This window comes from Lemur catta, chromosome 7 (assembly GCF_020740605.2).
Source record: "Lemur catta isolate mLemCat1 chromosome 7, mLemCat1.pri, whole genome shotgun sequence".
In the NCBI taxonomy this organism is placed as follows: Eukaryota; Metazoa; Chordata; class Mammalia; order Primates; family Lemuridae; genus Lemur; species Lemur catta.
This window is the reverse complement of record NC_059134.1, coordinates 1907981-1921102: the sequence shown is the minus strand read 5'-3', so window position 1 is coordinate 1921102 and position 13122 is coordinate 1907981.

Genomic DNA, 13122 nt, shown 5'->3' with positions numbered 1-13122 from the left:
CATCAGCCCTAGGATAGTGTTAGTGTTAGGGTTAGGGTTATCATCAGGCCTAGGATAGTGTTAGGGTTAGGGTTAGCATCAGCCCTAGGATAGTGTTAGGGTTAGGGTTAGGGTTAGCATCAGCCCTAGGATAGTGTTAGGGTTAGGGTTAGCATCAGCCCTAGGATAGTGTTAGGGTTAGGGTTAGGGTTATCATCAGGCCTAGGATAGTGTTAGGGTTAGGGTTATCATCAGCCCTAGGATAGTGTTAGTGTTAGGGTTAGCATGAGCCCTAGGATAGTGTTAGGGTTAGGGTTAGCATCAGCCCTAGGATAGTGTTAGGGTTAGGGCTAGGGTTAGCATCAGGACTAGGATAGTGTTAGTGTTAGGGTTAGCATCAGCCCTAGGATAGTGTTAGGGTTAGGGTTAGGGTTAGCATCCGCCCTAGGATAATTTTAGGGTTAGGGTTAGGGTTAGCATCAGCCCTAGGATAGTGTTAGTGTTAGTGTTAGCATCAGCCCTAGGATAGTGTTAGGGTTAGGGTTAGGGTTAGCATCCGCCCTAGCATAGTGATAGGGTTAGGGTTAGGGTTAGCATCAGCCCTAGGATAGTGTTAGGGTTAGGGTTAACATAAATCCTAGGATAGTGTTAGGGTTAGGGTTAGGGTTATCATCAGGCCTAGGATAGTGTTAGGGTTAGGGTTAGGGTTAGCATCACGCCTAGGATAGTGTTAGGGTTAGGGTTAGGGTTAGCATCTGCCCTAGGATAGTGTTAGGGTTAGGGTTAGGGTTAGCATCAGCCCAAGGATAGTGTTAGGGTTAGGGTTAGCATCAGCCCTAGGATAGTGTTAGGGTTAGGGTTAGGGTTAGCATCAGGCCCAGGATAGTGTTAGGGTTAGGGTTAGCATCAGCCCAAGGATAGTGTTAGGGTTAGGGTTAGGGTTATCATCAGCCCTAGGATAGTGTTAGGGTTAGGGTTAGCATCAACCCTAGGATAGTGTTTGGGTTAGGGTTAGGGTTAGCATCAGCCCTAGGATAGTGTTAGGGTTAGGGTTAGCCTCAGCCCTAGGAGAGTGTTAGGGTTAGGGATAGGGTTAGCATCAGGCCTAGGATAGTGTTAGGGTTAGGGTTAGGGTTAGCATTAGCCCTAGGATAGTGTTAGGGTTAGGGATAGCATCAGCCCTAGGATAGTGTCAGGGTTACGGTTAGGGTTATCATCAGGCCTAGGATAGTGTTAGGGTTAGGGTTAGCATGAGCTCTAGGATAGTGTTAGGGTTAGGGTTAGGGTTAGCATCAGCCCTAGGATAGTGTTAAGGTTAGGGTTAGGGTTATAATCAGGCCTAGGATAGTGTGAGGGCTAGGGTTAGCATCAGACTTAGGATAGTGTTAGGGTTAGGGTTAGGGTTAGCATCAGCCCTAGGATAGTGTTAGGGTTAGGGTTAGCATCATCCCTAGGATAGTGTTAGGGTTAGGGTTGGGGTTAGCATCAGGCCTAGGATAGTGTTAGTGTTAGGGTTAGCATCAGCCCTAGGATAGTGTTAGGGTTAGGGTTAGGGTTAGCATCCGCCCTAGGATAATGTTAGGGTTAGGGTTAGGGTTAGCATCAGCCCTAGGATACTGTAAGTGTTCGGGTTAGCATCAGCCCTAGGACAGTGTTAGGGTTAGGGTTAGGGTTAGCATCTGCCCTAGGATAGTGTTAGGGTTAGGGTTAGGGTTAGCATCAGCCCTAGGATAGTGTTAGGGTTAGGGTTAACATAAATCCTAGGATAGTGTTAGGGTTAGGGTTAGGGTTATCATCAGGCCTAGGATAGTGTTAGGGTTAGGGTTAGGGTTAGCATCAGTTCAAGGATAGTGTTAGGGTTAGCGTTAGGGTTAGCATCTGCCCTAGGATAGTGTTAGGGTTAGGGTTAGGGTTAGCATCAGCCCAAGGATAGTGTTAGGGTTAGGGTTAGAATCAGCCCTAGGATAGTGTTAGGGTTAGGGTTAGGGTTAGCATAAGCCCTAGGACAGTGTTAGGGTTAGGGTTAGCATCAGCCCAAGGATAGTTTTAGGGTTAGGGTTAGGGTTAGCATCAGCCCTAGGATAGTGTTAGGTTTAGGGTTAGCATCAATCCTAGGATAGTGTTTGGGTTAGGGTTAGGGTTAGCATCAGCCCTAGGATAGTGTTAGGGTTAGGGTTAGCCTCAGCCCTAGGAGAGTGTTAGGGTTAGGGATAGGGTTAGCATCAGGCCTAGGATAGTGTTAGGGTTAGGGTTAGGGTTAGCATTAGCCCTAGGATAGTGTTAGGGTTAGGGTTAGCATCAGCCCTAGGATAGTGTCAGGGTTACGGTTAGGGTTATCATCAGGCCTAGGATAGTGTTAGGGTTAGGGTTAGCATCAGCTCTAGGATACTGTTAGGGTTAGGGTTAGGGTTAGCATCAGCCCTAGGATAATGTTAAGGTTAGGGTTAGGGTTATCATCAGGCCTAGGATAGTGTGAGGGCTAGGGTTAGCATCAGACTTAGGATAGTGTTAGGGTTAGGGTTAGGGTTAGCATCAGCCCTAGGATAGTGTTAGTGTTAGGGTTAGCATCAGCCCTAGGATAGTGTTAGGGTTAGGGTTAGGGTTATCATCAGGCCTAGGATAGTGTTAGGGTTAGGGTTAGCATCAGCCCTAGTATAGTGTTAGGGTTAGGGTTAGGGTTAGCATCAGCCCTAGGATAGTGTTAGGGTTAGAGTTAGCATCAACCCTAGGATAGAGTTAGGGTTAGGGTTAGGGTTAGCATCAGTCCTAGGATAGTGTTAGGTTTAGGGTTAGGGTTAGCATCAGCCCAAGGATAGTGTTAGGGTTAGGGTTAGCATCAGCCCTAGGATAGTGTTAGGGTTAGGGTTAGGGTTAGCATCAGGCCCAGGATAGTGTTAGGGTTAGTGTTAGCATCAGCCCAAGGATAGTGTTAGGGTTAGGATTAGGGTTAGCATCAGCCCTAGGATTGTGTTAGGGTTAGGGTTAGCATCAACCCTAGGATAGCGTTTGGGTTAGGGTTAGGGTTAGCATCAGCCCTAGGATAGTGTTAGGGTTAGGGTTAGCCTCAGCCCTAGGAGAGTGTTAGGGTTAGGCATAGGGTTAGCATCAGGCCTAGGATAGTGTTTGGGTTAGCGTTAGGGTTAGCATCAGCCCTAGGATAGTGTTAAGGTTAGGGTTATGGTTATCATCAGGCCTAGTATAATGTGAGGTCTAGGGTTAGCATCAGACTTAGGATAGTGTTAGTGTTAGGGTTAGGGTTAGCATCAGCCCTAGGATAGTGTTAGGGTTAGGGTTAGCATCAGCCCTAGGATAGTGTTAGGGTTAGGGTTAGGGTTATCATCAGGCCTAGGATAGTGTTAGGGTTAGGGTTAGCATCAGCCCTAGGATAGTGTTAGGGTTAGGGTTAGGGTTAGCATCAGCCCTAGGATAGTGTTAGGGTTAGGGTTAGCATCAGCCCTAGGATAGTGTTAGGGTTAGGGTTAGGGTTATCATCAGGCCTAGGATAGTGTTAGGGTTAGGGTTAGCATCAGCCCTAGGATAGTGTTAGTGTTAGGGTTAGCATCAGCCCTAGGATAGTGTTAGGGTTAGGGTTACCATCAGCCCTAGGATAGTGTTAGGGTTAGGGCTAGGGTTAGCATCAGGCCTAGGATAGTGTTAGTGTTAGGGTTAGCATCAGCCCTAGGATAGTGTTAGGGTTAGGGTTAGGGTTAGCATCCGCCCTAGGATAATGTTAGGGTTAGGGTTAGGGTTAGCATCAGCCCTAGGATAGTGTTAGTGTTAGTGTTAGCATCAGCCCTAGGATAGTGTTAGGGTTAGGGTTAGGGTTAGCATCCGCCCTAGCATAGTGATAGGGTTAGGGTTAGGGTTAGCATCAGCCCTAGGATAGTGTTAGGGTTAGGGTTAACATAAATCCTAGGATAGTGTTAGTGTTAGGGTTAGGGTTATCATCAGGCCTAGGATAGTGTTAGGGTTAGGGTTAGGGTTAGCATCACGCCTAGGATAGTGTTAGGGTTAGGGTTAGGGTTAGCATCTGCCCTAGGATAGTGTTAGGGTTAGGGTTAGGGTTAGCATCAGCCCAAGGATAGTGTTAGGGTTAGGGTTAGCATCAGCCCTAGGATAGTGTTAGGGTTAGGGTTAGGGTTAGCATCAGGCCCAGGATAGTGTTAGGGTTAGGGTTAGCATCATCCCAAGGATAGTGTTAGGGTTAGGGTTAGGGTTATCATCAGCCCTAGGATAGTGTTAGGGTTAGGGTTAGCATCAACCCTAGGATAGTGTTTGGGTTAGGGTTAGGGTTAGCATCAGCCCTAGGATAGTGTTAGGGTTAGGGTTAGCCTTAGCCCTAGGAGAGTGTTAGGGTTAGGGATAGGGTTAGCATCAGGCCTAGGATAGTGTTAGGGTTAGGGTTAGGGTTAGCATTAGCCCTAGGATAGTGTTAGGGTTAGGGTTAGCATCAGCCCTAGGATAGTGTCAGGGTTACGGTTAGGGTTATCATCAGGCCTAGGATAGTGTTAAGGTTAGGGTTAGCATGAGCTCTAGGATAGTGTTAGGGTTAGGGTTAGGGTTAGCATCAGCCCTAGGATAGTGTTAAGGTTAGGGTTAGGGTTATAATCAGGCCTAGGATAGTGTGAGGGCTAGGGTTAGCATCAGACTTAGGATAGTGTTAGGGTTAGGGTTAGGGTTAGCATCAGCCCTAGGATAGTGTTAGGGTTAGGGTTAGCATCAGCCATAGGATAGTGTTAGGGTTAGGGTTAGGGTTATCATCAGGCCTAGGATAGTGTTAGGGTTAGGGTTAGCATCAGCCCTAGTATAGTGTTAGGGTTAGGGTTAGGGTTAGCATCAGCCGTAGGATAGTGTTAGGGTTAGGGTTAGCATCAGCCCTAAGATAGTGTTAGAGTTAGGGTTAGGATTAGCATCAGCCCTAGGATAATGTTAGGGTTAGGGTTACGGTTAGCATCAGCCCTAGGATAGTGTTAGTGTTAGGGTTAGCATCAGCCCTAGGATAGTGTTAGGGTTAGCGTTAGGGTTAGCATCAGCCCTAGGATAGTGTTAGCGTTAGGGTTAACATAAACCCTAGGATAGTGTTAGGGTTAGGGTTAGGGTTATCATCAGGCCTAGGATAGTGTTAGGGTTAGGGTTAGGGTTAGTATCAGTTCAAGGATATTGTTAGGGTTAGCGTTAGGATTAGCATCTGCCCTAGGATATTGTTAGGGTTAGTGTTAGGGTTAGCATCAGCCCTAGGATAGAGTTAGGGTTAGGGTTAGCATCAGCCCTAGGATAGTGTTAGGGTTAGGGTTAGGGTTAGCATCAGGCCCAGGATAGTGTTAGGGTTAGGGTTAGCATCAGCCCAAGGATAGTGTTAGGGTTAGGGTTAGGGTTAGCATCAGCCCTAGGATATTGTTAGGGTTAGGGTTAGGGTTAGCATCAGCCCAAGGATAGTGTTAGGGTTAGGATTAGCATCAGCCCTAGGATAGTGTTAGGGTTAGGGTTAGGGTTAGCATCAGGCCCAGGATAGTGTTAGGGTTAGGGTTAGCATCAGCCCAAGGATAGTGTTAGGGTTAGGGTTAGGGTTAGCATCAGCCCTAGGATAGTGTTCGGGTTAGGGTTAGCATCAACCCTAGGATAGTGTTTGGGTTAGGGTTAGGGTTAGCATTCAGCCCTAGGATAGTGTTAGGGTTAGGGTTAGCCTCAGCCCTAGGAGAGTGTTAGGGTTAGGGATAGGGTTAGCATCAGGCCTAGGATAGTGTTAGGGTTAGGGTTAGGGTTAGCATCAGCCCTAGGATAGTGTTAGGGTTAGGGTTAGCATCAGCCCTAGGATAGTGTCAGGGTTAGGGTTAGGGTTATCATCAGGCCTAGGATAGTGTTAGGGTTAGGGTTAGCATCAGCTCTAGGATAGTGTTAGGGTTAGGGTTAGGGTTAGCATCAGCCCTAGGATAGTGTTAAGGTTAGGGTTATGGTTATCATCAGGCCTAGTATAGTGTGAGGTCTAGGGTTAGCATCAGACTTAGGATAGTGTTAGGGTTAGGGTTAGGGTTAGCATCAGCCCTAGGATAGTGTTAGGGTTAGGGTTAGCATCAGCCCTAGGATAGTGTTAGGGTTAGGGTTAGGGTTATCATCAGGCCTAGGATAGTGTTAGGGTTAGGGTTAGCATCAGCCCTAGTATAGTGTTAGGGTTAGGGTTAGGGTTAGCATCAGCCCTAGGATAGTGTTAGGGTTAGGGTTAGCATCAGCCCTAGGATAGTGTTAGGGTTAGGGTTAGGGTTATCATCAGGCCTAGGATAGTGTTAGGGTTAGGGTTATCATCAGGCCTAGGATAGTGTTAGGGTTAGGGTTAGGGTTAGCATCAGCCGTAGGATAGTGTTAGAGTTAGGGTTAGCCTCAACCCTAAGATAGTGTTAGAGTTAGGGTTAGGGTTAGCATCAGCCCTAGGATAGTGTTAGGGTTAGGGTTAGGGTTAGCATCAGGCCTTGGAGAGTGTTAGGGTTAGGGTTATGGTTAGCATCAGCCCTAGGATAGTGTTAGTGTTAGGGTTAGCATCAGCCCTAGGATAGTGTTAGGGTTAGGGTTAGCATCCGCCCTAGGATAGTGTTAGGGTTAGGGTTGGGGTTAGCATCAGGCCTAGGATAGTGTTAGTGTTAGGGTTAGCATCAGCCCTAGGATAGTGTTAGGGTTAGGGTTAGGGTTAGCATCCGCCCTAGGATAATGTTAGGGTTAGGTTTAGGGTTAGCATCAGCCCTAGGATACTGTAAGTGTTCGGGTTAGCATCAGCCCTAGGACAGTGTTAGGGTTAGGGTTAGGGTTAGCATCTGCCCTAGGATAGTGTTAGGGTTAGGGTTAGGGTTAGCATCAGCCCTAGGATAGTGTTAGGGTTACGGTTAACATAAATCCTAGGATAGTGTTAGGGTTAGCGTTAGGGTTATCATCAGGCCTAGGATAGTGTTAGGGTTAGGGTTAGGGTTAGCATCAGTTCAAGGATAGTGTTAGGGTTAGCGTTAGGGTTAGCATCTGCCCTAGGATAGTGTTAGGGTTAGGGTTAGGGTTAGCATCAGCCCAAGGATAGTGTTAGGGTTAGGGTTAGCATCAGCCCTAGGATAGTGTTAGGGTTAGGGTTAGGGTTAGCATCAGCCCTAGGACAGTGTTAGGGTTAGGGTTAGCATCAGCCCAAGGATAGTGTTAGGGTTAGGGTTAGGGTTAGCATCAGCCCTAGGATAGTGTTAGGTTTAGGGTTAGCATCAACCCTAGGATAGTGTTTGGGTTAGGGTTAGGGTTAGCATCAGCCCTAGGATAGTGTTAGGGTTAGGGTTAGCCTCAGCCCTAGGAGCGTGTTAGGGTTAGGGATAGGGTTAGCATCAGGCCTAGGATAGTGTTAGGGTTAGGGTTAGGGTTAGCATTAGCCCTAGGATAGTGTTAGGGTTAGGGTTAGCATCAGCCCTAGGATAGTGTCAGGGTTACGGTTAGGGTTATCATCAGGCCTAGGATAGTGTTAGGGTTAGGGTTAGCATCAGCTCTAGGATAGTGTTAGGGTTAGGGTTAGGGTTAGCATCAGCCCTAGGATAATGTTAAGGTTAGGGTTAGGGTTATCATCAGGCCTAGTATAGTGTGAGGGCTAGGGTTAGCATCAGACTTAGGATAGTGTTAGGGTTAGGGTTAGGGTTAGCATCAGCCCTAGGATAGTGTTAGGGTTAGGGTTAGCATCAGCCCTAGGATAGTGTTAGGGTTAGGGTTAGGGTTATCATCAGGCCTAGGATAGTGTTAGTTTTAGGGTTAGCATCAGCCCTAGTATAGTGTTAGGGTTAGGGTTAGGGTTACCATCAGCCCTAGGATAGTGTTAGGGTTAGGGTTAGCATCAACCCTAGGATAGTGTTAGGGTTAGGGTTAGGGTTAGCATCAGGCCCAGGATAGTGTTAGGGTTAGGGTTAGCATCAGCCCAAGGATAGTGTTAGGGTTAGGGTTAGGGTTAGCATCAGCCCTAGGATTGTGTTAGGGTTAGGGTTAGCATCAACCCTAGGATAGTGTTTGGGTTAGGGTTAGGGTTAGCATCAGCCCTAGGATAGTGTTAGGGTTAGGGTTAGCCTCAGCCCTAGGAGAGTGTTAGGGTTAGGCATAGGGTTAGCATCAGGCCTAGGATAGTGTTAGGGTTAGGGTTAGGGTTAGCATCAGCCCTAGGATAGTGTTAAGGTTAGGGTTATGGTTATCATCAGGCCTAGTATAGTGTGAGGTCTAGGGTTAGCATCAGACTTAGGATAGTGTTAGTGTTAGGGTTAGGGTTAGCATCAGCCCTAGGATAGTGTTAGGGTTAGGGTTAGCATCAGCCCTAGGATAGTGTTAGGGTTAGGGTTAGGGTTATCATCAGGCCTAGGATAGTGTTAGGGTTAGGGTTAGCATCAGCCCTAGGATAGTGTTAGGGTTAGGGTTAGGGTTAGCATCAGCCCTAGGATAGTGTTAGGGTTAGGGTTAGCATCAGCCCTAGGATAGTGTTAGGGTTAGGGTTAGGGTTATCATCAGGCCTAGGATAGTGTTAGGGTTAGGGTTAGCATCAGCCCTAGGATAGTGTTAGTGTTAGGGTTAGCATGAGCCCCAGGATAGTGTTAGGGTTAGGGTTAGCATCAGCCCTAGGATAGTGTTAGGGTTAGGGCTAGGGTTAGCATCAGGACTAGGATAGTGTTAGTGTTAGGGTTAGCATCAGCCCTAGGATAGTGTTAGGGTTAGGGTTAGGGTTAGCATCCGCCCTAGGATAATTTTAGGGTTAGGGTTAGGGTTAGCATCAGCCCTAGGATAGTGTTAGTGTTAGTGTTAGCATCAGCCCTAGGATAGTGTTAGGGTTAGGGTTAGGGTTAGCATCCGCCCTAGCATAGTGATAGGGTTAGGGTTAGGGTTAGCATCAGCCCTAGGATAGTGTTAGGGTTAGGGTTAACATAAATCCTAGCATAGTGTTAGGGTTAGGGTTAGGGTTATCATCAGGCCTAGGATAGTGTTAGGGTTAGGGTTAGGGTTAGCATCACGCCTAGGATAGTGTTAGGGTTAGGGTTAGGGTTAGCATCTGCCCTAGGATAGTGTTAGGGTTAGGGTTAGGGTTAGCATCAGCCCAAGGATAGTGTTAGGGTTAGGGTTAGCATCAGCCCTAGGATAGTGTTAGGGTTAGGGTTAGGGTTAGCATCAGGCCCAGGATAGTGTTAGGGTTAGGGTTAGCATCAGCCCAAGGATAGTGTTAGGGTTAGGGTTAGGGTTATCATCAGCCCTAGGATAGTGTTAGGGTTAGGGTTAGCATCAACCCTAGGATAGTGTTTGGGTTAGGGTTAGGGTTAGCATCAGCCCTAGGATAGTGTTAGGGTTAGGGTTAGCCTCAGCCCTAGGAGAGTGTTAGGGTTAGGGATAGGGTTAGCATCAGGCCTAGGATAGTGTTAGGGTTAGGGTTAGGGTTAGCATTAGCCCTAGGATAGTGTTAGGGTTAGGGATAGCATCAGCCCTAGGATAGTGTCAGGGTTACGGTTAGGGTTATCATCAGGCCTAGGATAGTGTTAGGGTTAGGGTTAGCATGAGCTCTAGGATAGTGTTAGGGTTAGGGTTAGGGTTAGCATCAGCCCTAGGATAGTGTTAAGGTTAGGGTTAGGGTTATAATCAGGCCTAGGATAGTGTGAGGGCTAGGGTTAGCATCAGACTTAGGATAGTGTTAGGGTTAGGGTTAGGGTTAGCATCAGCCCTAGGATAGTGTTAGGGTTAGGGTTAGCATCATCCCTAGGATAGTGTTAGGGTTAGGGTTGGGGTTAGCATCAGGCCTAGGATAGTGTTAGTGTTAGGGTTAGCATCAGCCCTAGGATAGTGTTAGGGTTAGGGTTAGGGTTAGCATCCGCCCTAGGATAATGTTAGGGTTAGGGTTAGGGTTAGCATCAGCCCTAGGATACTGTAAGTGTTCGGGTTAGCATCAGCCCTAGGACAGTGTTAGGGTTAGGGTTAGGGTTAGCATCTGCCCTAGGATAGTGTTAGGGTTAGGGTTAGGGTTAGCATCAGCCCTAGGATAGTGTTAGGGTTAGGGTTAACATAAATCCTAGGATAGTGTTAGGGTTAGGGTTAGGGTTATCATCAGGCCTAGGATAGTGTTAGGGTTAGGGTTAGGGTTAGCATCAGTTCAAGGATAGTGTTAGGGTTAGCGTTAGGGTTAGCATCTGCCCTAGGATAGTGTTAGGGTTAGGGTTAGGGTTAGCATCAGCCCAAGGATAGTGTTAGGGTTAGGGTTAGAATCAGCCCTAGGATAGTGTTAGGGTTAGGGTTAGGGTTAGCATAAGCCCTAGGACAGTGTTAGGGTTAGGGTTAGCATCAGCCCAAGGATAGTTTTAGGGTTAGGGTTAGGGTTAGCATCAGCCCTAGGATAGTGTTAGGTTTAGGGTTAGCATCAATCCTAGGATAGTGTTTGGGTTAGGGTTAGGGTTAGCATCAGCCCTAGGATAGTGTTAGGGTTAGGGTTAGCCTCAGCCCTAGGAGAGTGTTAGGGTTAGGGATAGGGTTAGCATCAGGCCTAGGATAGTGTTAGGGTTAGGGTTAGGGTTAGCATTAGCCCTAGGATAGTGTTAGGGTTAGGGTTAGCATCAGCCCTAGGATAGTGTCAGGGTTACGGTTAGGGTTATCATCAGGCCTAGGATAGTGTTAGGGTTAGGGTTAGCATCAGCTCTAGGATACTGTTAGGGTTAGGGTTAGGGTTAGCATCAGCCCTAGGATAATGTTAAGGTTAGGGTTAGGGTTATCATCAGGCCTAGGATAGTGTGAGGGCTAGGGTTAGCATCAGACTTAGGATAGTGTTAGGGTTAGGGTTAGGGTTAGCATCAGCCCTAGGATAGTGTTAGTGTTAGGGTTAGCATCAGCCCTAGGATAGTGTTAGGGTTAGGGTTAGGGTTATCATCAGGCCTAGGATAGTGTTAGGGTTAGGGTTAGCATCAGCCCTAGTATAGTGTTAGGGTTAGGGTTAGGGTTAGCATCAGCCCTAGGATAGTGTTAGGGTTAGAGTTAGCATCAACCCTAGGATAGAGTTAGGGTTAGGGTTAGGGTTAGCATCAGTCCTAGGATAGTGTTAGGTTTAGGGTTAGGGTTAGCATCAGCCCAAGGATAGTGTTAGGGTTAGGGTTAGCATCAGCCCTAGGATAGTGTTAGGGTTAGGGTTAGGGTTAGCATCAGGCCCAGGATAGTGTTAGGGTTAGTGTTAGCATCAGCCCAAGGATAGTGTTAGGGTTAGGATTAGGGTTAGCATCAGCCCTAGGATTGTGTTAGGGTTAGGGTTAGCATCAACCCTAGGATAGCGTTTGGGTTAGGGTTAGGGTTAGCATCAGCCCTAGGATAGTGTTAGGGTTAGGGTTAGCCTCAGCCCTAGGAGAGTGTTAGGGTTAGGCATAGGGTTAGCATCAGGCCTAGGATAGTGTTTGGGTTAGCGTTAGGGTTAGCATCAGCCCTAGGATAGTGTTAAGGTTAGGGTTATGGTTATCATCAGGCCTAGTATAATGTGAGGTCTAGGGTTAGCATCAGACTTAGGATAGTGTTAGTGTTAGGGTTAGGGTTAGCATCAGCCCTAGGATAGTGTTAGGGTTAGGGTTAGCATCAGCCCTAGGATAGTGTTAGGGTTAGGGTTAGGGTTATCATCAGGCCTAGGATAGTGTTAGGGTTAGGGTTAGCATCAGCCCTAGGATAGTGTTAGGGTTAGGGTTAGGGTTAGCATCAGCCCTAGGATAGTGTTAGGGTTAGGGTTAGCATCAGCCCTAGGATAGTGTTAGGGTTAGGGTTAGGGTTATCATCAGGCCTAGGATAGTGTTAGGGTTAGGGTTAGCATCAGCCCTAGGATAGTGTTAGTGTTAGGGTTAGCATCAGCCCTAGGATAGTGTTAGGGTTAGGGTTACCATCAGCCCTAGGATAGTGTTAGGGTTAGGGCTAGGGTTAGCATCAGGCCTAGGATAGTGTTAGTGTTAGGGTTAGCATCAGCCCTAGGATAGTGTTAGGGTTAGGGTTAGGGTTAGCATCCGCCCTAGGATAATGTTAGGGTTAGGGTTAGGGTTAGCATCAGCCCTAGGATAGTGTTAGTGTTAGTGTTAGCATCAGCCCTAGGATAGTGTTAGGGTTAGGGTTAGGGTTAGCATCCGCCCTAGCATAGTGATAGGGTTAGGGTTAGGGTTAGCATCAGCCCTAGGATAGTGTTAGGGTTAGGGTTAACATAAATCCTAGGATAGTGTTAGTGTTAGGGTTAGGGTTATCATCAGGCCTAGGATAGTGTTAGGGTTAGGGTTAGGGTTAGCATCACGCCTAGGATAGTGTTAGGGTTAGGGTTAGGGTTAGCATCTGCCCTAGGATAGTGTTAGGGTTAGGGTTAGGGTTAGCATCAGCCCAAGGATAGTGTTAGGGTTAGGGTTAGCATCAGCCCTAGGATAGTGTTAGGGTTAGGGTTAGGGTTAGCATCAGGCCCAGGATAGTGTTAGGGTTAGGGTTAGCATCAGCCCAAGGATAGTGTTAGGGTTAGGGTTAGGGTTATCATCAGCCCTAGGATAGTGTTAGGGTTAGGGTTAGCATCAACCCTAGGATAGTGTTTGGGTTAGGGTTAGGGTTAGCATCAGCCCTAGGATAGTGTTAGGGTTAGGGTTAGCCTTAGCCCTAGGAGAGTGTTAGGGTTAGGGATAGGGTTAGCATCAGGCCTAGGATAGTGTTAGGGTTAGGGTTAGGGTTAGCATTAGCCCTAGGATAGTGTTAGGGTTAGGGTTAGCATCAGCCCTAGGATAGTGTCAGGGTTACGGTTAGGGTTATCATCAGGCCTAGGATAGTGTTAAGGTTAGGGTTAGCATGAGCTCTAGGATAGTGTTAGGGTTAGGGTTAGGGTTAGCATCAGCCCTAGGATAGTGTTAAGGTTAGGGTTAGGGTTATAATCAGGCCTAGGATAGTGTGAGGGCTAGGGTTAGCATCAGACTTAGGATAGTGTTAGGGTTAGGGTTAGGGTTAGCATCAGCCCTAGGATAGTGTTAGGGTTAGGGTTAGCATCAGCCATAGGATAGTGTTAGGGTTAGGGTTAGGGTTATCATCAGGCCTAGGATAGTGTTAGGGTTAGGGTTAGCATCAGCCCTAGTATAGTGTTAGGGTTAGGGTTAGGGTTAGCATCAGCCGTAGGATAGTGTTAGGGTT